The following is a 26,826-nucleotide window of genomic DNA, read 5'->3' on the forward strand; positions in this document are numbered from 1 at the left end:
CCAGGACAAAGCAGCCCGCTTGATTATCGCCCCATCGACAAACATTCACTCCCTTCACCACCTCCATCCACAGTGGCCACATTGTCTACCATCTACAAGATGCACTGCAGCAACTCACCAAGGCTCCTTAGACAGCACCTTCCAAACCTGCGACCTCTACCAACTTGACAGGCAAGGGCAGCAGATGCATGGGAACACCACCACCTGCAAGTTCTCCTCCAAGCCACAAACCGTTGCTTCACTGTCACTGGGTCAAGATCCTGGAACTCCCTTACTAACAGCACTGTGGGTGCACATACCCCACTAGGACTGCAGCGGTTCAAGAAGGTAGCTCACCACCACCATCTCAAGGGCAATGGGGGATGGGCAATAAATGCTGGCCTCGCCAGTGGTTCCCACATCTCGCGAATGAGTGAATAAAAAGAAAACTGTGTTCAACTATAACTCTACAGCCTCAGACAGAATCAGTCAACAATGGGCAGTAGTGACTGCTGTCTCCAAACACAAAGCTGGATATCCCTGTTCTTGTTGGGATAAAATTGTAGGATTGAGTTTATTTTATTACAGGACTATTAGAACTTCGTTATCATATCCTTCAGTATAACGGTTAAAATCGTACTCTGCATGTGATATAACCACAAAGCATGATGTTAGATAAACTTCTGGACAAATCATCAACTGTTGAGACATGCTATTTAAAAGTCGTTAAACTGTGGATTATCCCAGGGAGACTGTTATATCTTTAACTGGTATAAAACTGTAAACAATGCCAGTGTGACCAGGAAGCTGTGAAATGAGATAAGCACATATCAATCCCATTAAGTAGTCACTGTGGTTGAAGAGACACAGCAGGATGTCACCGGGTCAGGATATGACCTTTGTAAAGGAATTCATAGAGTCAAGGCAGCTCGAATCTGGAGTCCCCTCCCACCGACCCTCACTGAATGACAGTGACTTAAACTAAGCTCGAAATACCATCATGGAAGCGTAGTTAGCTAATGACTAAACAGTCCAATAAAAAGAAGCGGGATTTTACGTAATCTGGCACATAACCAAGCTGGGAAAGGTGTATAAAGTAAGAAATTGTAAGACCCCAAAGGCACACATCATCATCAAGAAGAAGGCAGAAGATAGACTTCAATGAAGAGACAATGTTCCACAGTTAACCGGAGGTTAAAGACTGTGTTCTATTGTTAACACAACTGCTGGCCACTGCCCTTTGCTACATATCAACATTTTGTGTTGATTGTGGAGAATTTCATTAAGTCTGTGAAGCTTGTGAAAGCAGCCTCGGACCCATGTGGTTTTATGGCTAATCTGAGCTGGAAGTCCCTTTTAGATCTAGTCTCCCAACATAGACTGTAATTGTATTTGACCTCAGTCTGACGATTAAAATAAATCAAACACCAGACCTTACAAGTGGGGCTGAAACCCAGGACTGTGACTTCTACCTAAACCAAGGGTGTTGGAGCAAGTTTCACAAACATAAGAACATTCGTTTGACCAGCGAAAATTCTTGCAGGATAAACTCTGCTGAGGGGCAGCAGATTATACTGACACAGTGGTGTCTCTTTAAATTGCATATTATGTCACAAAAAGACAATGTGAAGAAGGGTCTCTGGGAAACATATGAGGAACAATTAAGCACGAAATGTAATATGGACAGCATCCAATCCCTGTTCGGAGAGTGTGTACGGAAGCATGAACACGTTCCATTTAAAAAGGTAGTTAAGTTTATCCAGGCACAGGTCTTGGCCAAACATCGGAAGGGTGAAAAGGTTTTAAATCTGACTACATGTGCAGCATCATACCGTGCACAGTGCGATGAGGAAGTGATACAATCACAGGTGAGGGAAATGGTAGCTCAAAGTGAACAGAACCAGCAGCAGCAAACACAGCTACATGAGTTACACACGAAGCTAGTGTCCTTTACTGATACGATAAAACAACAGACATTTAATGCAGTACAGGCTGGTGCCTTTCAGCAGCAGTTAGAGTTAGCAGAGAAACATATTGTCATTGTCACGCAGAATAATGTCCAGCTGACCCAGAAGTTAGAGGATTCTAGAGGTGCCCTTACGGATTGACCCCACCGGGAGGCAGACCATGCACAGTACAGGTCTACCATTAAGTGACTGTAAACAAAGAGGGAAAACATCACCCAGGCGGCTGTAGCAGCCATAACAAAAAACAGAGGATCATGCTGATGGCACTGAAACGGGGCAGGAGGCCTCGCAGGAGGACGATGATGGGGAGGAAGAAACCTTGCCAGTCTCTCCCGTTAAGGTAGCGCCCTTGCCTCTCTGTCCCGTTAAGGATGCCCACTTGCCTCTCTGTCCCGTTAAGGCAGCAACAACGCAGAAAAGAACAATTTGTTACTCCCAATCCCACAAAGTCACGACTGAGGTTGAGAAATAAAGGGAAAGGAAATGTTTAGGAGCCGCAGTGAGGATAAAACACTGTGTGAGGAAAACAGGAGGAAAAAAATAACTAGCGTGTGAGTAAGTTTCTGTTTGTGTGTTTTAAGTTTCTTGTTTTATTTAATTGTATGCCGCAAGCCAGTGTCTAGTAAGGGTAAGTTAACACTCTATTGTCCTGTCCTGCATGTCATCTTAAAATCATTAGTAGTTTAACATGCGTGCATAGTTGGATTTTTAAGTTATGATAAAATGGATGTTGGAGTGTGAAAAAGCAATTGCTTTGTGCGGGGAGAGAGAGCGAGTGAGAGAGAGAACAGATCAAAACCACTGAAGTAAAGTATTTCCTTTGTTTTCCTTCTTTTAAAAGCAGATGTTATTTTATTAACTTAAGTTTTAAATTGTTAAGATCAGTGTTGTGAATGGAGAATACAAAGTACGGTATGCAATACTTGCAGTGGCAATTCTGACTGAAGATTGTTCCACATGCTTCTGCCTTATCTTTCGCACTGATCTGCTGGGCTCCCTCATCAATGAGAATGGGGATATTTGTGAAGCCTCCTCCCCCTGTTAGTTGTTGAATTGTCCACCACCATTCACGACTGGATGTGGCAGGACTGCAGAGCTTAGATCTGATCCGTTGGGTATGGGACCGCTTAACTCTGTCGATCGCAGGCTGCTAACGCTGTTTGGTACACAAAAAGTCCTGGGTTGTAGTTTCACCAGGTTGACACCTCATTTTAAGGTTTGCCTGGTACTGCTTCTGGCATGCCCTCCTGAACTCTTCATTGAACAGTATATGAAAGCATGAGCAATAGTATTCCCCTGTCATAGATTCATTCCAGCACTGAAGGTGTCCATTCGACCCATCGAATCCATGCCAGCTCTCTGTAGAGCAACCCAGTCAGTCTCATTCCTTGTTTTGTCCCCGTATTCCTGGAAGTTTATTCCCCTCACCTGTCCGGAGAAAATCCTTTTGAAGTCGTTCATTGTCTCTGCTTCCACCACCTCTGTGGGCAGATTTCCACGCCATTACCACTTGGTACATAGAAAGGTTCTTCCTCACATTCCCCCTGAATCACTTGTCCGAACCTAAACTCTAGTCCTTCTAATATCAACGAATGGGAACAGTATTTCTTTCTGTTCCTTATCTAAATCTATTAACTTGTGCACCTGTATCAAATCTCCCTTCAATCTCCTTTTCTCCAAGGAAAACAACTCGAGGTTTCTGACCTAAACTTGTAATCCTCCATCCCTGAAACTATTCTGGTAAATCTCCTCTGCTACCTATCAAGGACCCTCCCAAAATGTGGTGACCAGAACTGGAAGCAATATTGTAGTTGAGGTCGATCCAGAGCTTTAATAATGTCAGTAAAACTTTCCTACTTTTGAACACAATGTTTCTAATTATGAATCCCAAGATCCCATATGCTTTATAAATGACTCTCTGAAGATATTCTTCCACCTTCCACCTTCTAAGGTCTATATGTATGAACCCCCAGGTCCCTCTATAACTCCATAAACTTTTGAACTCTGTTGGATTTGGTGCTTGGCAACGAACCAGGCCAGGTGGCAGATCTCTCGGTGGGAGAGCATTTCGGTGATAGTGATCACAACTCCCTAACCTTTCCTATAGTCATGGAGAGGGATAGGAGCAGACGGGATGGGGAAATATTTAATTGGGGGAGGGGGAATTAATATGCTATTAGGCAAGAAATGGGGAGCTTAAATTGGGAACAGATGTTCTCAGGGAAATGCACCACAGAAATGTGGAGGTTGTTTAGGGAGCACTTGCTGCGACTGCTGGACATGTTTGTCCCAATGAGGCAAGGAAGGAATGGTAGGGTGAAGGAACCTTGGATGACAAGAGATGTGGAACAGCTATTCAAGAGGAAGAAGGAAGCTTACTTAAGGTTGAGGAAGCAAGGATCAGACAGGGCTCTAGAAGGTTACAAGGTAGCCAGGAAGGAACTGAAGAATGGACTTAGGAGAGCTAGAAGGGGACATGAAAAAGTGTTGGCGGGTAGGATTAAGGAAAATCCCAAGGCGTTCTACATTTATGTGAGGAAGAAGAGGATGGCCAGAGTGAGGGTAGGGCCGATCAGGGATAGTGGAGGGAACTTGTGCCTTCAGTCGGAGGAGGTAGGGGAGGTCCTTAATGAATACTTTGCTTCAGTATTCACTAGTGAGAGGGACCTGGTCGTTTGTGAGGACAGCGTGAAACAGGCTGATATGCTCGAACAAGTTGATGTTAAGAAGGAGGATGTGCTGGAAATTTTGAAACACATGAGGATAGATAAGTCCCCGGGGCTAGATGGGATATACCCAAGGTTATTGCGGGAAGCGAGGGAAGAGTTTGCCGCGCCTTTGGCGATGATCTTTGCGTCCTCACTGTCAACTGGAGAAGTACCAGATGATTGGAGGGTGGCAAATGTTATTCCCTTGTTCAAGAAAAGGAATAGAGATAACCCTGGGAATGACTGACCTGTTAGTCTTACGTCGGTGGTGGGAAAATTATGGGAGAGGATTCTGAGAGACAGGATTTATGATTTTTAGGAAAAGCATGGTTATATTAGCGATAGTCAGCATGGCTTTGTCAGGGTCAGGCCATGCCTCACAAGCCTTATTGAATTCTTTGAGAATGTGACAAAACACATTGATGAAGGAAGAGCAGTGGATGTGGTGTATATGGATTTTTAGCAAGGCGTATGATAAAGTTCCCCATGTTAGGCTCATTCAGAAATAAGGAGGCATGCGATACAGGGAAATGTGGCTGCCTGGATACAGAATTGGCTGGCCCATAGAATTCAGAGGGTGGTAGTAGATGGAAAGTATTCAGCATGGAGCTCGGTGATCAGTGATGTTCCGCAAGGACCTGATCTGGGACCTCTGCTCTTTGTGATTTTTATAAATGACTTGGATGAGGAAGTGGAAGGCTGGGTTAGTAAGTTTGCCGATGACACACAGTTTGCTGGGGTTGTGGATGGTGTGGAGGGCTGTTGTAGGCTGCAACGGGACATTGACAGGATTCAGAGCTGGGCTGAGAAGTGGCAGATGGGGTTCAACCTGGAAAAGTGTGAAGTGATTCATTTTTGAAGGTCGAATTTGAATGCAGAATACAGGCTTAAAGACAGGATTATTGGCAGTGTGGAGGAGCAGAGGGATCTTGGGGTCCACGTCCATAGATCCTTCAAAGTTGCCACCCAAGCTGATAGGGTTGCTAAGAAGGCGTATGGTGTGTTGGCTTCCATTAACAGGGGGATTGAGTTTAAGAGCCACGTGGTTATACTGCAGCTCAATATAGCCCTGGTTAGACCACACTTGAAATATTGTGTTCAGTTCTGGTCGCCTCATTATCGGAAGGATGTGGAAGCTTTAGAGAGGGTGCAGAGGAGATTTACCAGGATGCTGCCAGGACTGGAGGGCATGTCTAAAAAGAAAGGTTGAGGGAGCTAGGGCTTTTCTCATTGGAGCGAAGAAGGATGAGAGGTGACTTGATAGAGGTGTACAAGATGATGAGAGGCATAGATAGAGTGGATAGCCAGAGACTTTTTCCTAGGGCGGAAGGGGCTATCACCGGGGGGCATAATTTTAACGTGATTGGAGGAAGGTTTCGGGGAGATGTCAGAGGTAGGTTCTTTACACAGAGAGTGGTGGGGGCGTGGAATGCACTGCCAGCGGTGGTAGTAGAAGCAGATACACTAGGGACATTTAAGCGACTCTTGGATAGTTACATGGATGATAGTAGAATGAAGGGTATGTACGTAGTTGGATCTTAGAGTAGGTTAAAGGTTCGGCACAACATCGTGGGCCGAAGGGCCTGTACTGTGCTGTACTGTTCCATGTTCTGATGTTATGTCTATATTGCCTCTTCTCTGGCTTCTGCCAAAGTGAATCACCTCACAGTTCTCTTATTTAAATTGAAACTGTCACTGGTCTGCCTCTTCTGTTAGTCTACTTATGTTTTGTTTCAGTTGGCATATAAAAGCAGTGTTCCCAGCACTGACCCTTAGGGAACACCACTATCTATTGCCCTCAGTCTGAAAACCTACGATTTCCTATGACTCGCTGTTTTCTGACCATAAGCGATTTTTTAGTCCAAGCTGACACAGATCATCAATTAACTGGGACTTCATGAGTGTCTGTGGGCCATCAGCCGCAGCAGAATTGAATTCAACCACAATCTGTTACCTCAAGGTCCGACATGACCCCCACTCTATCATTAACATCAAACCAGGAGACCAACCCTGGTTCAATGAAGAGTGCAGGAGGGCATGCCAGGAGTAGCACCAGGCATAACTCAAATTGACGTGGCAACCTGGTGAAGCTACAACAGAGGACTACTTGCGTGCCAAACTGCGTAAGCAGCATGCGACAAACCGAGCTAAGCGATCCCATAATCAACGGATCAGACCTAAGCTCTGCAGTCCTGCCTCATCCAGCCGTGAATGGTGATGGACAATTAAAACAACCAACTGGAGGAGGTGTCTCCACAAATATCCCCAATCTCAATGATGGGGGAGTTCATCACATCCTTGCGAAGGGTAAGGCTGAAGCATTTGCAACAATCTTCAGCCAGAAGAGCCGAGTTGATGATCCATCTCAGCCTCCCCTGAAGTCCCCAGAATCAGTGATGCCACATACCCCTTGCATCTCTTGTCCGAACCAAAACTCTAGTCCTTCTAACATCAGCGAATAGGAACAGGCCCAGCCTCCAGTCTATCACCACAGCTGCGGGTTCTGTCCCCGTTCTGACAACATAGCGACAGGCCCTCCCCCACCCCAACATCAGTCACTGCGGGGATGGGCTCCGCCCATGCTTAGTCACATCAGCGACAGGCCTGCCATCGCTATGTGGCTGGAGCTACAGGCCCCGTCATCACTCTGTCAACACAGCGAAAAGACCCGCCCTGCTCTATCACTATAGCGACAGGCCCCGCACCTGATTTGTCATCAGTGTGGCAGGCTCTATCCCCGGATGCTGGAAATAGTCAGTGATTCAGTTGCTCACAACATCGAATACATTTAACAATTCCAGTAAAGGGATATTTCATCGCATTCTTCAACTGCTCTCTGAACTGTGTCTGGGTCACAGCATAAATCGCTGTGTTTGTGCAACAACTCAGAAGCTGCAGCATGAAGCCCACTTCTACCAGATAATCAGGTAGATAAACAGACCAAAACCCAGGCCCATACCCAAAATTCCACATCCGCCTCCATATTGCATACATGATTAACACTGCCCATAACAGGATAAAATTCCCCGAGATAACTAACAGTAAAATAATGGATTTCCTTCGGCTCTCCATCTCTGGGTCTCTGCGACTCTCCCCACTGCTGTGAGCCCGGAGTCTCCTGCGCGCGCTGCTGCTCACTAAAATGTATCAGACAGTGAGGGCATTGAGCAATAGAATCAGCACAAATGGGACACATGGGGTTACAATGTAATGGAGGAACTCGATTGTTGCCCAGACCGGAGAGAGCAGCACACCTGCTGATACATCACAAAACCCGGGGACGTTTTACAGCCAATACCGACCTGTTAACATAAAATACCAGATGATGTTATTTAAACAGCTCAACACAGTCGCTGTTCCCAGAACCACAGTCGCTGTTTTTTCGCTGCAATATTTTCTTTTCAGCTTCTGGTAACAAATGGCCACAAATCGATCAAAGGTGAAAGTGATGGTGAACCAGACAGAACAGTCTGTGGCTGCGTAAAGCAGGATGGCGTGGATGTTACACAAGGGAATTGACTCTAGGAATTGAAAATGTTTCTGATAAACAATGGGAATGTGCCTCAATATCAGGTCGAGGATAATGACCAGTAGATCCGCAGCTGCCATGGCCACCAGGTAACGAGTGACACATTTTTAGAGACCACACTTACCCCGGGACAGGATCCGAATCGTCAGCAAGTTAACTGTGAGGAAGGGAAATTATACATCAGGCTGGGAGAAAAGTTACCAGTTTGATTGAGGAATTATTGAGAATTATAAATGTGTTCCTGTATCCAGTGATGTATTGAAATGATTGGACCTGAAAGAACAAATGGGAAGGTCTGCGATACAGTAAAAAACAGGAGAGATTAAATGACAAAAGGATGATACTGAAATTGTTAAAATCAACGTTGACCATAATCCCCCCCCCCCCCCCCTTATTTTGCACAGTTTATAAACTGTTACATCTCTAATCTCTCCCGGTTCTGATGAAGTGTCACCGACCTGAAAGATTAACTCGGTTTCTCTGTCCACAGATGCTGCCAGAGCTGCAGAATATTTCCAGAATTTCCTGTTTTATGTCATATGCATCGCATCTGCACCACTTTCCTCTTGTATAGAAAGTTGTTGTTGGACAACTGAGTGATTCCCTCACCTGTGAGAGGCTGCACTGAATTCTGTTATTTCAAAGCAAAAATGGGGAATGAGTCCACTGAGAAATCAATGAAACAAATAATCCCAATCGCCACTATGTTAACAGCACCATTGGAAATTACAAAGGCATTTATACATCATTTTGCGAATAACAACAACAGATTGAAGGAGTTTAGGGTGACATTTGAACAATTGTTCATGCATTTATGATGGATCTAGTTGTTGTACCAGTGACAGGGATTTCTGCTGGAGACAGGGACCTGAATTTAATGGAGCCAGCGGAATTCCTGACGGTGGGCTGAAAAGTTAGGGAAACCACTCAAAATTCGGAGCCCCCACCCAGCGCAATTCAGTGGTGCTCGGGCAATACACTACCTGGCGATCTGACCCCAGGCATTTTATGGATGGTTATTCCACCTGCCAAAGTTGCTGAACCTTGTTATGACCATGGCAGGAGGAGTGGACTGTAACTTCAGTCCCACTTCTCCAGCGGTCACAGCATATCAATAAATCTTCCCAACCACAGAACCAGAGCCAAGTTTTTCCTCTCTTTGTCCCCCAGAGTAAAGCACACCAGCCAGGTGTGTTTAATCAACTAAAAAAGTAACTATTTATTGAAATAAAACCTAAATCTTAACCAATAATGAGCCCTCCTGGTGGGAATGGAGGTGCAGAGAGATTCGACATCCATAGTGAAGAGTTGGGGCCAGGAAACTGGAAATTGTCAAAATGACTAGGGCGTCAGAAGAGTCATAGAAGTCGGTGGATGGTTTGAAGGTTCTCCGCTTCTTCCTTGAACAGAGGCCCAACCAGTCCCCATCACCACCACCCTCCTCCGCCTGGCTGAACTTGTTCTCACATTGAACAACTTCTTCTTCAACTCCACTCCCTTCCTTCAAGTAAAAGGTGTTGCTATGTGTACCCGCATGGGTCCTAGTTATGCCTGTCTTTTTGTGGGAAATGTCAAACATTCCTTGTTCCACTCCTACTCAGGCCCCCTCCCCCAACTTTTTTCCGATACATTGATGACTGTATCGATGCCGTTTCCTGCTCCCGCCCCGAACTGGAAATCTTTGTCAACTTTGCTTCAAAATTCTACCCTTCTCTCACCTTTACATGGTCCATCTCCGACACACCACTTCCCTTCCTCGACTTCTCTATCTGCATCTCTGGGGATAGGCTGTCTACCAATATCCATGATAAGCCCACCGACTCCCACAGCTACCTCGACGACATTTTTTCAAACCTTGCCTCCTGTAAAGACTCCAATCCATTCTCCCAGTTTTCCTTCTTCCACGCATCTGCTCTGATGATGCTGCCTGCCATGATAGCACTTCTGATATGTCTTACTTTTTTTGACTGGGCCCTCAACCGTGTTCGACCCATTTCCCGCACCTCTACCCTCACCCGTTCCCCTCCTTCCCTGAACTGCGATAGGGTTCCCCTTGTCCTCACTTCCCACCCACCAGCCTCCATATCCAAAGGATCATCCTCCAGCAATTCCGCCACCTCCAGCGTGATGCCACTACCAAATGTATTTTCCACTCCCTTCCTCTGTCAGTATTCCAAAGGGATCATTCCCTCCGCGACATCCTGGTCCACTCTTCCATTATCCCCACCACCTTCCCACGGCACCTTTCCCTGCAATCGCTTGAGGTGTAATACCTGGCCATTTACCTCCTCTCTCCTCACTATCCCAGGCGCCAAACACTCCTTTCAGGTGAAGCAGCGATTTGCTTGTACTTCCATACCGTATTCGCTGCTCACAACGTGGTTTCCTCGACATTGGAGAGACCAAACGCAGACTGGTTAATCGCTTTGCAGAACACCTCTGCTCAGTCCGAAAGCATGACCCCGAGCTCCTTGCCATTTCAACACTCTCCGCTGCTCTTACGCTCACATTTCTGTCCGGGGATTGCTGCAGTATTTCAGTGAACATTAATGCAAGCTCGAGAAACAGCATCTCATTTACCGATTGGGCACACTACATCCTCACGGACTGAACATTGAGTTCAGTAATTTCAGAGCATGACGGGTTCCGCTAATTACTTTTCTTATTAGTTATTAGTTATTTTCTCTTTTATATTTGTTGTGTTTATTTAATCTTATTTCATCTTAGTTTGTTCAGTTTGCTTCCTCATTTTTTTCATGTTTCGACTTGTGGCTGTTCAGTTTTCAATCCGTTAACACCCTTTCTGTGCTAATGATGTATATTTCAACACACCATTAACATATTGTTTGCTTTTGCTCCATGACCTTCAGGTTGGTTATTCTCTGTGAGCTTGCCCTATCTATACCTTCTCCTTTCTTATCTCTTGCCCCACCTCCGCTTTACTTGGTTAAAACCTTTCAAATTTTTAATATTTGCCAGTTCTGAAGAAGGGTTACTGACCTGAAACTTTATCTCTGCTTGTCTCTCCACAGATACTGCCAGACCTGCTGAGTATTCCCAGCATTTCTTGTTTTTATTATCTAAGATTTTAGCACAAGAATAAAACCCTTGTAACAGCAATCAGAGGATTAGCAGTTCAATAGTATCTGCAATTCCTTCGGGAAAAATGGAACTTCCAGGACTACACCAGTTCTGGGAACAGGACTTCACTAGGGTTCGGGCTCCAGATATGTCTGGTGGGGTAGCCGTGATCAGTCGGGGACGAAGGGTCACAGCTGGTGACCCATGGTTCACATAAGTGTGGCAGGGTCACCTGGGCCCGTAAGGAAACGTGGGTCACTGCCCATCGCTGGAAACCAGGTCCCCAAGTAAGTGATATGGGGTAGCTTCGGTCAGTCATGAACCGGAGGCCATTGTTGGTACGATACCAGCCCTGGGACCAGGAGCAGTCTTGGAGTCCCAGTGCCCAGGTAACTGTGGTAGAGTCGTCGGTTCAAGTCCAGTAGCCCCTGGAAGGTAGGTCAGAGTGGTTGTTGAGTGAGGGTGTGTTTAGCATAGAAGCGGTCTTTGCTGCCGTGTGTCCACCCATGGGTCACAGATTACGCACGGAGGAAGCCTCCCCAGATCCTATCCAGAAGCTGTATTGCTTTACTGGGCGGCCTGAACAAGTAGTGGGGCTCCCACCAACCGCTCGTGCGGTTTAATTGGCTTTAATTGGCTTCTTGACAGCAAGGTCGTCATGTACGCCATTTTATGGGCCCCTCCACCTTCTATCCCATCTCCTGTGGGCCCATTAAATTCCTCACAGGTTTTTAATTAAATATTCATGGTTGGATTTCGAAATATAATCAAAAAACAGGGATTTCAGCTGGAAAGAGAAGTGGATTGAGCAGTTAATAAAACAAGAGTAACTATTTCATGACTAATAGCTTTATAATATATCATCTCCCCACGAAATACTGATGTGGACATCAACACAAATTATGAGGTATTTTATCAACATTGTGGTGAATGGCTGTTTTCTGAACTGGAGAGAAGTATACAGTACTGATCTCCATGGTTCAGCACCAGGACCACTGCTGTTTCTGACATACATTAAACACATAGACTTCGGGATTCAGGCATAAATTTCCAAATGTGCAGAAGTCATGAAGGGTGTAAGTGCAGTGAAGATCGTTACATAATTCAACAGGGCATGGACAGGGGTTGTGGAGTGGGCAGAATCACAGAAATCTTATCTCGCAGAAGGATGTAATTCGGCCCATCGTGCCCGTACTGGCTCTCTGAAATAGCATTCCCAGAAACAACAATATTTCCACAGCGCCTTTAATGTATTACAGCCTACCAAGGTGCATTGCATGCGAAAATAAGAGATTGACTCACATAAGAATATTGTAGGTAAGATGGGTGAAGGGGCTAAGTTTTAAGCAGTGTTTTCAAAGGCAGACAGCGAGGTACAGAGTTGTGGAGAGGGTATCACAGAGCTTATGGGCCAGGCAACTGCAGGTACCGCCACCAATGGTGAAGATTATAAAATCGGAGTAGCACAAGAGGACAGTATTAGATGAGCTTGCGGGGTTGTGGGCCGGGGGTGATTACAGAGTTAAGGAGCTGGAGCTCTGTAAGAGGCGGGGCTCACAGCGCCAGGATGAAACCCACCTCAGCCTTTTCATGCCAAACCCACCCCGCCCCCAATACCGAGTGATCCTGCGTTTCCTTTGTATAGATGTCCCGAGCCAGACTCCCTGTCTCTTTAAAAATGAGGGCCTGCCTCGAAGAGCCGCCGGCCCAGCACAGGGCCAGCGGCTCAACAGTAGCAGCATTGTCACTGGCAGCGATGGCCACTGGTGAGATCCCAGCGGCGGCGGTAAGGAGCCCTTAAGCAGATCTTAATATGCCACTTAAAGGCTTCAAATGGATTCTGGGGAGGAAGGAAGTCAACGAGGTGGTGACGAGCCGGTTGCACCCGCCAACTGTCGCAATGCTACAGGCCCCTGCGTCAGATATTGACTCAGGAGTGTCCAAAAAAGACAGCCCAGGGAGTGCTGATACCATAGAGGAATTTGAAACAAGAAAGACATTTTAAAATCAAGGCATTTGTTAATGACTAGTCATTGCAGGTGAGTGAGCACAGGACAGATAGGTGAAGGGGAGCAGCTGTGAGTTAGTTAAGACATCAGAAGCAGAGTTTTTTGATGAACTGATGGTTACAGATAGTAGAATGTGGGAGATGCGCAGGAGGGCATTGAATGGTCAAGTCTAGAGGTAACACAGTCATGAATGAGGGATTTCAGCGGAGGAGCTGAGATATGGGCAGAGTGGAGTGATGTTACAGAGGTGGATTAAGACATTTTAGTGAAGGTGTGTATATGTGGTCGGAAGCTCACCTCAGGGTCAAACAGCACACGATCCAAGGCTTCAGTTACGTGGAGAGATTGGAAAAGCTGAGACTTTTCTCTTTCGAGCGGTGCATGTTAGGGGGAGATTTAATATAGAAGGTCAAAATCGTGAAGGTTTTGATGATGTAATTAAAGCAAAACTGCACGCAGTGTCAGAAAGTTCCACTTTGAGAAGACACAGATTGACGGTATTTGGCAAAGAACCAAAGGGGGAGTGAGGAGAAATTTCTTATACAGTGAGATGTTGGGGACCTGCAATTCATTGCCTGGAAACAGGGTGGAAGCAGATTCAATAATACCTTTCAAAAGTGATTGTAATAAATATATGAAAAGAAATAAAATGTAGGCGTCTAGGAAAACAGGAGGGGATTGAAACTAATTAGATAGCTCTTTCAAAGAGACAGCACTGACACTCTATGTCTCTATGACTCAAAAGGCCAAATAGTCTCCTTCTGTGATGCATCCATCCCTGATTCTATGAACAAGAGAGAGAGAGAGAGAGAGAGAGAGAGAGAGAGAGAGAGAGAGAGAGAGAGAGAGAGAGAGAGAGAGAGAGAGAGAGAGAGAGAGAGAGAGAGAGAGAGAGAGAGAGAGAGAGAGACAGAGGTGAAAGAGAGGGAGGAAAATAGAGACAGAGAGAAACAGAAGTTTGCAGCAATTTTCAGGCGCAGGGATTTTGATACGTGATCTGTCTACGCCTATACTGTTGAGGCAAGCAGCATACAAAGTCGTGCTGCTTCCTCATTTCTGCCTGCACTCTTAGCAGGGCCGACGATTCAGCGAGCTTCCAACTCTTAATATACAGCATTTACACCATAGACCAAATCATTTTCTGATTCTATAAGCGAGAGAGAGCATGGAGAGAGAGAGAGATTTGTGCTGCTTTTTGAACGTCGGGTTGGCAATTTCTGATCTGCCTGTGCCCGTTCCTGTTGAGGCAGGTGACACACAAACTTCATGCTGCCTCCTAATTTCCATGAATTCTACGCGCCGCCCAGGGTGACCCGTGCTTCTGTCTGTCTGCACGCTTACCAGTGGCTTAACTGTGTGTGAGGTTGGCTCGTGTTTCAGCCAGGATCCAGCTCTTAAAGGTAGTCAGTCCCTCTTATAGGGAAGCTGCACTGAAACACAGGAGGCTGCTGCTGCCGACTGTGAATGATGCAAATATAGAAAAGGTTCAATGAATACCTGTGCAAATACAGGGCTCTTCGGTTTATGGATGAGGCACTGGAGGCCTTTGTCATGAAAGTTGACAGAAGGAGAGAGGCAATGTTTCTGGGCAGAGGCAGAGGCCCTCAAGCAACGCTCTCCAAAGGGAATGGGAACAGGTGGCGAGGGCCCTCAATGCAAGATGTCTGGTCCAGAGGACCTGGCAGCAGTGCCAGAAGATTAATGAGGTCACACGGGTGGTCAATGTCAGTGATTGTATCTCCACATGGCTTCGCCTACCATAGCACTACCAACGTCTCACACTGCTCAATGTACAACACTCCATCACTCACCCATCAGTAGTCCCTCACACTCAAGACGCACTACTAACATTCATATGTTTCACATTACCAACACAGAGCTTCCACTGTTGCCATCCTCTCACGGACATCTCACTGCCTCCACATACCTCCAGCTATTCAGTTATAGCAGGCACAGCACGCAAACACAGTGCAACAAAAACAAGAAATGCTGGAATCACTCAGCAGGTCTGTCAGAATCTGACCCGAAACGTTAACTCTGCTTCTCTTTCCACAGATGCTGCCAGACCTGCTGAGTGATTCCAGCATTTCTTGTTTTTGTTTCAGATTTCCAGCATCCGCAGTATTTTGCTTCTATTTTACTGGTATCCTGCTCTGTGTTTTGCAGAACAAGGTGGCCCATAGTCGCTGGGAGCAGCAGTTAACTGGCGGGGGCCAGACATACCTTCATTCACTTAGCCTGAGGGAGGAGATGATTCTCCGCATTATGGGGCCGGCTGTAACAGAGTGCATATGGGCCAGAGTCACTGAGAGCATTCAGGATGATACTATGTTCTTGTTTTATGCTCCTTAGCTCCCACCTCCCCCTCATCCTGTTGCCTGGGATGATGTACAAGCTGCAGTTGTTGGGACCATGGATCTCCTTCTTTCCATCTCACCCCTAATCGCTCGAACCAATCGGTCCCTTCTGATTTTCTACTTTCCAAAGTTGGCCAAAACATCTGACTTTCCAGTCACCGGACCTCCAGGACACAGAGAGAGAACAACTGTGTAACAGTAATGATGAAACATGGTCACTTGGTCTGACATTCGCAAACACCAGATCAAACACTTGCACTGCATGTACCTCAGGGAGTGAGAAATGTGTATGTTACACAGGACTCTGATAGGAAATCTGATGGGGCAGCTTACAGGGAAATGCTCGTAAGAATGTATCCTGATATGCTTTTTGCAGTGGCAGGCCTCTCAGAAAGTCGATTGTCACTGTCAAGAAGCATGAGGTGTCTGGATAAAATGTGCAAGGCAGAAAGGGAATGTGTGATGGCCAGGCAGAATAGAAGAGCCAGGTAGGTAGTGCAGGAGTCCCCTGTGTCCATCTCCCTCTCGAACAGATATTCTGCTTCGATTAGCTTTGCGGGAGATTGCGTCTCAGGGGACTGCAGCAAGGGCCAGGTCTGTGGCACCACTGGTGGCTCAGCTGCACAGCAGAGGAGGAGAACGAGTGGGAGAGCTATACTGATAGGGAATTCTATCGAAAGGGATACACATAGGCGTTTCTGTGGCTGCAAACATGACTACAGGATGATATGTTGCCTGCCTGGTGCTGGGATCAAGGATGTACGAAGCGGCTGTAGGACATTCTGAAGAGGAAGAGTGAACAGTCAGAGGCCGTGGTACACATTGGTAGCAACGACAAAATTAGACAGAAAGAGGAGGTCCTGCAACAAAAATCTCGGGAGCTAGGTCGCAGATTAAAAAGCACGATTGCTCCCGGTGCCACGTGCTAGTAAGTATAGGAATAGGAGGATATAGCAGATGAATGCTTGGCCTCGGAGATGGTGGAGAAGGCAAGGCTTTAGTTTCATCCATCACTGGGTCTGTTTCTGGCGAATGTGGGACCTGTACAAGTCGGACGGGTTCCACCTGAATCTGAACGGGACCAAAGTCCTTGCAGGGAGGTGGCGGAGCAGGGGGATGGGATACAGAGTGGAGGTACAATTTGCGGTCATACACAGCCAAATATAGAAGAGAAACTAAGTCAGTCTGGAAGACAGAGCAAATGTTGAGTTGTTAAGGCACACATGAATAATGCAAGGCTGGATTACTTCTATTTTAAGGCAAGGAGTCTTAAAAGAAAGGCAAATCAATTGAGGACGTTGATTAACACATGGCAATATGATATTATTGCTCTCAGGGAGAGACGGTTGAGGGAAGGACAGGACTGGCAGCTGAATATTCCAGGGTATAGAGTCTTCAGGTGGAACGGGGTGGGCTGGTGGTGGGGGGTGTAAAATAGGAGGTGGCATTGCATTGTTGGTCAAGGAGTCAATTACTGCAGAAAGGAGGGATGATATCTTCGAAGGTTCCTCCAATGAGGCCATATGGGTAGAATATAAAAACAAATAGGGGACATCACTTTGCAGGGAGTGTCCTGCAGGCCTCCAAACAGGCAGGGAGAGATAGAGGAGCAGATATGCAGGCAAATCGCAGAGAGGAGTAAAAATAATTGGGTACAAATAGTAGGGGATTTCAACTTCCCCAATTTCAACTGGGATAGTCTTAGTGTAAAAGGCTCAAAGCGGGCGGAATTCCACCTCTTCGCTCTCCGAAGGACAGTTTTTTGAATCAGCACGCAGAATGTCCGACAAGAGAAGGGGCCCAATCTCAGCAAATGAAGCCGGACAAGTGGCAGAAGTGTCAGTTGGGACGCATTTTTGGGATAGTGAACAAACCTCTTTAAGATTTAAGGTAGTTATGGTAAAGGACAAAGATAGACCGGAAATAAAGGTCCTGAATTGGGGGAAGGCCGATTTCAATATGATAAAACAGGATCTGGACAAAGTGGAGCAGCTGCTTGTAGGAAACCCGACATCAGACGAGTCATTTAAAAATAAAATAGTGATAATTCAGGGCCAACATGTTCCCGTAAAGGTTAAAGGTGGCACTATTAAGTCCATGGAACCCTGGATGTCAAGGGATATAGGGGATTAGATGAGGGGAAAAAGAGGCTTATGGCATATTCAGAGGGCTGAAAAGAGCAGAGGCCCGAGAGGAATATTGCAAGTGTAAGGGGGTACTGAATGAAGTAATTAGGAGCGCGAAGATGAGGCATGAAAAAACACCAGTGGGCAAGACAAAGGAAAATCCCAAGGCATTTCATAAGTATGTAAAGGGTAAGAGGATACCGAGGGAAAGAGTTGGGCCGATTAAGGGGCAAATTGGCAATCTGTGTGTGGAGCTGGAGGACGTCGGTGAGGTTTTAAAGGATTACTTTTCATCCGTGTTCACTATGAAGACGGACGATGTCGGTGTAGAGGTCAGGGTGGGGGACTGTGATATACGTGAACAAATTAGCTTTGAAAAGGCGGTGGTATTACCTGTTTTAGCGGGCTTAAAATGGTTAAATCTCCAGGCCCCGATTAGATGTATCCCAGGCTGCTATGTGTGAGGCAAGTGAGGAGATAGCAAGGGCTATGGAAAAAAATCAAGTCCTCTCTGGCCATAGGACAAGTGCCAGTGTACTGGAGGACAGAGAATGTGGTACCATTATTCAGGAAGGGTATCAGGGATCAGCCAGGTAAAGACATGCCAGTGAGACTAACATCAGTGATAGGGAATCTATTGAGAAAACTGTTCTGAGGGACAGGATTAATCTCAAGTTGGAGAGGCAAGGATTAATCAAGGATATTTAGCATGGCTTTGTTAGGGTGAGATCATGTATAACCAATTTGATTGATTTTTTCGAGGAGGTGACTAGGTGTGTCGATAAGGGTATGACAGTTGATGCAGCCTACATGGACTTCAGTAAGGCTTTTGATAAGGTCCCGCATGGGAGATTGGTCAAGAATGTAAGAGCCCATGGGATCCAGGGCAATTTGACAAATTGGATCCAAAATTGGCTTAGTGGCAGGAGGCAGATGGTAATGGTTGATGGTTGTTTTGGCGATTGGAAACCTGTGACCAGTGGTGTTCTGCAGGAATCGCTGCTGGGAGCCTTGCTGTTTTAAGAGTCCATTTAATGATTTAAACGTGAATATAGGAGGTATGATCAGTAATTTCGCAGATGACACGGAAATTGATGGTGTCGCAAACAGCGAGGAGGAAAGACTAAGGTTAAACGACGATATAGATGGGCTTGTAAGATTTGCAGAGCAGTGGAAAATGCAATTCAAGCATGAGAATGTGATGTGATGCATTCTGGGAGGACTAACAAGGCAAGGGAATACACAATGAATGGTCGGACCATAGGAAGTACAGAGGGTCAGAGGGAATTTGATGTATTTGTCCATAGATCACTGAAGGCAGCAGCACAGGTATATAAGGTGGTTAGGAAGGCATATGGGATACTTGCCTTTATTAGCCGAGGCACAAAATATAAGAGCACTGAGGGTATGATAGAGCTGGATAAAATGCTAGTTAGGCCACAGGTGGTGTACTGTGACAGTTCTGGACGCCACACTATAGGAAGGATGTGCTTTCACCGGAAAGGGTGCAGAGGAGTTTCACCAAGAACCCTGCCTGGGCAGGAGAATTGCAGATATGAAGAGAGACCGGATACGCTGTTTCTTATTTTCTTTACAGCAGAGAAGGCTGAGGAGGGACCTGATAGAGGTACACACAATAATGAGGGGAATATACTGGGTAGATAGGAAGAAAACTGTTCCTTTCCCATTGTGGAGGTGTCAATAACCATGGGCTATGGACTCAAGGTAACAGCTAGGAGGTTTATTGGGGATTTGAGGGGGGAAATCACACAGAGAGTGGTTGGAAACTGCAACACACCGGCTGAAGTTGTGGTAGAGGCAGGGATCCTCACAACAATTTAGAAGTATTTAGATAAGCTCTTAAAACGCAATATCAAAAAGGGCTACGGACCAAGCGCTGGAAAATTGGATTAGAATATATAGGCTTGATGGCCAGTGCAGACACGGTCGGTCGAAGGGCCTGTTTCTGTGCTGTATAGGACTTGAACACACTCTTTCCCCCGTGGATGTGTTCACGAACTTCATGACAGTAACTGGTGAGCAATAACCTGCTCACTGATGGTCAGTTTGGGTTCTGCCAGGGCTAGTAAGCCTCATTACAGCCTTGGGTCAAACATGGACGAAAGTGCTGAGCTCAAGAGGTGAGGTGAGAGTGACGGCCCTTGACATCAAAGCAGCATTTGACCGAGTATGATATCAAGGAGCCCTCGTAAAATTGAAGTCAATGGGAATCAGGGATAAAACTGTTCACTAGTTGGCGTCGTACCTAGCACAAAGGAAGATGGTTGTGAATGTTGGAGGTCAATCATCTGAGCACCAGGACATCATGCAGGATTTCTTCAGGGTAGTGTTTTGGCCCAGCCATCTTCAGCTGCTTCATTAATGACCTTCCTTCAATCATAAGCTCAGAAGTGGGTTATTCGCTGATGATTGTACAATGTTCAGAACTATTCACGACTCCTCAGATACTGAAGCAGTCACTTTAGAAATTCAGCATGAGCTAGACAATATCCAGGCTTGGGCTGAAGTGGCAAGTGGCATTCACGCCACACAAGTGCCAGACAGTGATCATCTCCAACAAGAGAGAATCTAACCATCTCTCTCGACAGTCAATGGCATTGCCATCTTTGAATCATCCACGATCAACATTCGGGGGGTTACCATTGACCAGAAACTCAACTAGATTAGCCATATCAATACCGTGGCTACAAGACCAGGCCAGAGGCTATCCTGTGGCGAGTAACTCACCTCATGGCTCTCCAAAGCCTGACCAACATCTACAAGGTGCAAGTCAGGAGTATGATGGAATAGTCTCCACTTGCCTGGACGTGTGCAGCTCAAACAAAGCAGCCCGCCTAAAATTCACTAAAATTCACTCCCTCCGCCATCGACGCACAGTGCGAGGAGTGTGTACCATTTACAAGAGGCATTATGGCAACGCACCATGGCTCCTTGGACAGCACCTTCCAAACCACGACCTCTACCACCTAGAAGGACAAGGGAAGGAGATGCATGGGAGCACCACCACTGACGAGCCATACATCATCCTGACTTGTAATTATATCGCTGTTCCTTCACTGTTGCCGGGTCAAAATCCGGGAACTCCCTTGGCAACAGCAATGTGGGTGTACCTATGCTATATGGACTGCAGCGATTCAAGAAGGCAGTTCACCAAGACGTTGTCAAGGGCAATTATTGATGGTTAATAAATGCTCTCCGAGCCAGCCACACCGACATCCCAGGAACGAATTAAAAAAGCACTAGCAGACCCAGCCGAAATACAGCGTCTGGTGGCCATTGCCTGAGCTTCCAATGGAGCACAGGCGGCAGACATCCAACGTGGAAGCTCATACTGAGGTCATGAGATCCATGCTTGCTGCCATGCAGGATCAGACTTCTGCCATCAGGGCTGTGAATCTAAGAGTTCAAAGGGATTTGCAGGCTGTCCCAGCAGTACAACAATCTGTGATCCAGTAGATTACTAGGATTGCAAAATTGTCGTCACGTGGGCTCCTTGGAGCATGAACCTGCTGTTCTCTCTCAGGATGTCAGTCTGTTCTCCCTTCATTGCCACACCACCAGTGTCCTTGCTGTTGCCCGTCAGCCAGCCCAGGCTGCAGATGCCCATGCTGAGGTGGTGCAGTCCGAATCTGGGACTTCAAGGCCCAAAGCTGCTCGAAGGCATCCTTCCAGGCAAACTGCAGTGAAAGTCAGCAGGCTCCCACCAGCCCTGCTGCAGCCACTGGGGAAGAACGAGGCAAGTTGAGGGAACGCACAAGGCAGACAGTAAGGGAATAAACGAAGGTGAATAGGTCAATTTTGTTTGTACAATTGGACGTGTTGTTGGTTAAAGATATTAATAAATATGTTTTTGTTGGTGGTCGTTTTTATTGCAGGATAGTGACCAAAGGGATGCTGTGATGGGTGTAACAGTGAAGAGTGGGGGATTCATGTTGCTGAGACAAGTTATCCTATGGGAACTGGAATCTTAGCAGGCACTCTCCGACAGGCTGTCTGCGTCAAAGGTGCGCAGGAACTATTCTTCCTGCCTTCTCCTCCTTCTCCTCTGGTGGCCTCCGGATTCCTGGCAGCAATGCCTCTGTCCCCGTGATGGTGATGATATAAAGGGTGCAGCAGAACATCATGAACTTGGACACCTGCTCCAGTGTGTATTGGAGGACTCCCCCCGGAGCGGTTCAGACATCGGAAGCATTGTTTCATGACGCTGATGGTCTATTCCAGGATCTTTCTGGTGGCTACATTGCTCACGTTCTACACGTGGTTGGTCAGTAGTTGGGGTGCAGAGGGAGGGGAGTTTGTGGAGATAAGAGGTCATCAGCCGTGTATAGGGGGGTAGCCTTCTCCTCCAGGAAGCCACATTCTGTTTCTCTATGGAGGTATGAAGATTATGGGACTGGCTGTCTGTTTCACAATGCTTGCACATTAACAAGAACATAAACTTTGGGGCAGTAGTAGAGCACTTGGCTCCTCAAGACTGCTCCACTCTTTAATACCATCACGGCTCATCTGATTGTGGCTTTAACTCCATTTTCTTGCTGGTCCCCAATAACCCTTGACTCCCCTGTTGATCAATGGAGTGAGAGTTCGCTCTGCACCGCTCTCCCTTCCCATGGGGACCCTATGGAGTCGCCTACACCACCGTAAATCCCACGATCCTGACAAAGCCACGGGACCTCTCATTCTGCTCCTCCCTGCTGAGGGAAAGAATATATATTCTCCTAACCCAGCATAGATGGGCTCTGTCACCTAGCGGATAGATCGATGGACACCATACCGGGAGATGACGGATGTGTCACCCGCTCCTTTCTCGAAAGATCAAAATCCACAGAAGTTAAATGAAACTGGAACCTTAACGGCCACTGACAGCTTCGTCCTCATCCTGGTGTAAGGCTCCATGTTGTGTTGCAGGAGGTGCCACAGCTCTGTGACCACATCCTTATTGAATCAGAGTCACCTCACACACTGCTCCTGGGTTAGGTGTAGGTAGGAGAATTGTTCTTGGTAAACCCGGGGTGGGTAGGGCAGAGCCCCCTTCCTCCTCCCTCTTTACAGAGCTTCCCCTCTCTGAAGCCTCTGCTCCACTTGTTGGTCATGTTACAGTCCCAGAGACACTGTAACTAAAGTCCCCATATCTAGTACAGAGTTGAATCATCAAATCCTCTGGCCTCCCTGAACGTCTGCCTCCCTGAACGTCTGCAGCAGCTCACAACACAATCTATAAGAAAAACATCCACAGTACCTCCATTAACTTCACAATAGCATACGTAAGTCAAAATCCCCTCACCTGTAAATTGGATTCCTTGTCCTTGTCCTTAGGTTCAGTTGAGAGGAAGTAACACGGCGGTCAATGGACATGCACCGACTAAGTTTAGTATAGTTTATTTCTGAGATACTGAAACAGGCCTTTCGGCCCACCGAGTCTGTGCCGACCAACAACCATCCATTTATACTAATCCTACACTAATCCCATATTCGTACCACATCCACACCTGTCCCTATATTTCCCTACCAATACTAGGGGCAATTTATAATGGCCAATTTACCTATCAACCTGCAAGTCTTTGGCATGTGGGAGGAAACCGGAGCACCCGAAGGAAACCCACGCAATCACAGGGAGAACTTGCAAACTGCACACAGGCAGTACCCGGGTCGCTGGAGCTGTGAGGCTGCGGTGCTAACCACTGTGCCACTGTGCCGCCCCTAAGTTTGAAAGACGTGCAACAAAGTAGTTGGAATGGTCACTGACGTCAAATTGAGACGCCTCCTCACACCTTTTTTATTATTTTATGCGATGTGGGCATCACTGGCTCAGGCAGCATTTGTTGTTCATCCCTGATAGTCCTTGACAACTGAGTGACTTGCTAAGCCATTCCAGAGCGCAATTAAATGTCAACCACATTTCTGTTGTTCTGTAGTTACATGTAGGCCATACCAGGTACGGATGGCAGATTTCCTATCCTTAGCGATATTAGCGAACCTCCTGGGTTTTAACGTAAATTGATGATAGTTTCATGGCACTATTACTGAGGCAAGATTTCAACTATAGACATTTTATTAATTAATTCAATTAATTACTACCCACAAGCTGCCATGGTGGGATTTGAACTCCTGACCCCTGTGAATTAGCCCTGGCCTCTGGATTACTAGGCCAATCATATTACCACTATAATGGCCAATTTACCCCTCTACCCCCTTGTACGTCGGAGAGTTTTATCTGTTGACTTTTTTTTAATTAAAATAAAACCACCCAGTTTGTATATTTGTATACTGCCATCAAACCGCTTAACATCATATGTATGGTCCGCCCAGGCTGGAGTACTGACAGTATGGTGTATTGTGCTTGTCCCCCAGAAGTGGCTGACAGTGTGGCTCACATCATTTTATGGATCCAGGCTTCTTTATTGTTGGCACCAGTGGCACTGTAGGTTAAAATCCACTGCCACCGGCCACAGATCCTTGAAAGCAAAGTTTTGCAGGAATATGGAGATGGACAGTGACATTAAGGCAGCATTTGACCAAGGATGGCATCAAGGAGCCCTGGCAAAACTGAAGTCAATGGGAATTAGGGGGAAAATTCTCCGCTGGCTGGAGTCATACCTAATGCAAAGGAAGATGATTGTGGCTGTTGAATATCAATGCTCTGAGCTCCAGGATATCACTGCAGGGGATCCTTATGATAGTGTCCGAGGCACAGCCATCTTCAGCTGCTTCATCAATCATGTCTGAATTTGGGCTGTTAACCGATGATTGCACTATGTTCAGCACATTGACGACTCCTCAGATACTGAAGCAGTCCATGTAGAAATTCAGGAAGACCTGGACAATATCCCGGCTTGGGTTGATAAGTGGCAAGTAACTTCCGCCCCAAACAAGTGCCAAGCAATGACCATCTACAACAAGAGAGAATATAACCACCTCCCCTTGACATTCAATGGCTTTACCATCGTTGAATCCCCCACTCTCAACATCTTAGTGGCTAGCGTTGACTAGAAACTGAACTGGAGTAGCCATCTAAATACTATAGCTACAAGAGCAGGTCTGAGGCGAGCAATCCTGCGGCGAGTAACTCATCTCCTGACTCCCCAAAGACTGTCCAAAATCTATAACACACAAGTCAGGAGTGTGATGGAATATTCTGCACTTGCCTGGATGGGTGTAACTCCAACAACACTCAAGACGCTCGACACCATCCAGGACAAATCATTCCACTAGATTGTCACCCCATCCGCAAATATTCACTCACTCCACCACTGACGCACATTGGCAGCATTGTGTACCATCCACAAGATGCACCGCAGCAACGCACCAAGTCTTCTTAGACAGCACTTTCAAAACCCGCGACCTCTACCAACGAGTAGGACAATGGCAGCAAATGCATGGGAACACCACCACCTGCAAGTTCCCGTCCAAGTCACACACCATCCTGACGAAGAACTATATTGCCGTTCCTACACTGTCGCAGGTTTAAAATCCTAGAAATCAATTCCTAACAGCACGGTAGGTGTGCCTACCCCACATAGAGTGCAACGGTCCAAGAAGGCAGCTCACCACCATCTTCTGAAGGGTAATTAGGGCTGGGCAAGAAATGCTGGCTTAGCCAGGGACGCCCACATCCCATGAAGGATTGTTTAAAAAGGATGAGAGTATTTGGAGGGGTGAGATCACTGAGAGATTCAAACACAAGAATGAGAATATTACAATTGGGTTGCTGCCAGACTGGGAACCAATGCAGATCAGTGAGTAGAGGGGTGATGAGTGATTCGGATTTGTTGTGAGTTGGGATGCAGGCACCAGAGTTCTGCACGGGCTGTGGTATATGAGGTTTGTAACTGGTGACCGGGATAGAATTGGAATGATCAAATATGGATTGAACAAAGGTACGTATGAGGTTTATGCAACAGCTCTGCTGAGGCAGAGGTGGTGACGAGCGGTATTGCAGAGCTGTTCATACGCAGGGTAAGTGATGGAGACAATATGAGGATGGACTCAGCTCAGCATTGACCAGATACCAGAAGTTGTAAACAGACTGGTTGAGCCCCACTGAGAAGGATGCAGATTGTGGATAAAGAATGGTGTTTGTGATGGAGACTGAAGATAGTAGCTTCGGTCTTCCCATGACTTAAATGAACGAACACTAATTCAATGAAATATTGTTTCGAGATCTATTAGTTCTATGCAGAGACTTACCGGGCACACCAACAATAGCGAGGATTGGATAGTAAATCGCCTGAATCATCTTCAGTACATAAAAGATCCGGTCATCTAATTTTACACAATAATAATCAGCAATAAAATAGTAAAACCAATGGGATAAACTCCTGTCCATTATTGTCACATTCCAATCGATTGTTCTCAGATTCTGGCCCATTGTTGTAACATTCCAATGTCTTGTTTGAAGATTCTGATCCATTATGTAACATTCAAATCTATTGTGCTCAGATTCTGATCTGACCCATCGGTCTCGCTGGAGCTGCTAATCTCTGTTAGTACCGGGGTTGATGTTCCCACTGACAATATGGAATGACACACTGAAAGTACTTTCTTATTAAGAGAAGAGAAAAACCCTCCAGTGACACAATTAGGGTCCATGGAGACTGACGTTAATCACGGTCGCTAAACAATCAGGTTCGGTTAACTACTTTCAAGCGATCATTTTTTTCTGTATTTTAATAAAGTAGAACATTTACCCGTTCTGGATGAGATGTATGAGGAATGCTGAAGGAAGGAATGGTGGAAAAAGCAGATGCACTGTCCAGACTTTTCAATACTCCTTGGATATGGGAGTGGTGACAGAGGACTGGAGGTTGTAAATGTTGCATCCTCTTTATAAAAGGAGAGACTGAATTAACCCTGCAGTTTCAGTCGAACATCTGTGGCAGTAAATTTCAAGACACTATAAACCTGCACGAAATAGATCTTGCTTGGAAGAACGTGGGTGAATAAATGACAAGCAGCATGATAGATTATTGGCAAATCATGTCTGATAAACTTGATAGGGTTCTTTGATAATGTAGCAGCGAGTGTTTATGAGGGTAGTGTGGTTACTTGT

At 46.3% G+C, this 26,826-nt stretch overlaps 1 pseudogene; it reads right to left on the reverse strand.

The window, feature by feature from the left end:
• Positions 1-7,408: 7,408 nt before the first annotated feature.
• On the reverse strand, positions 7,409-26,187 carry LOC137359863 (probable G-protein coupled receptor 139; annotated as a pseudogene).
• Between the last annotated feature and the right edge of the window lie 639 nt (positions 26,188-26,826).

Source organism: Heterodontus francisci, unplaced genomic scaffold, assembly GCF_036365525.1.
Source record: "Heterodontus francisci isolate sHetFra1 unplaced genomic scaffold, sHetFra1.hap1 HAP1_SCAFFOLD_386, whole genome shotgun sequence".
NCBI classification, from domain to species: Eukaryota; Metazoa; Chordata; class Chondrichthyes; order Heterodontiformes; family Heterodontidae; genus Heterodontus; species Heterodontus francisci.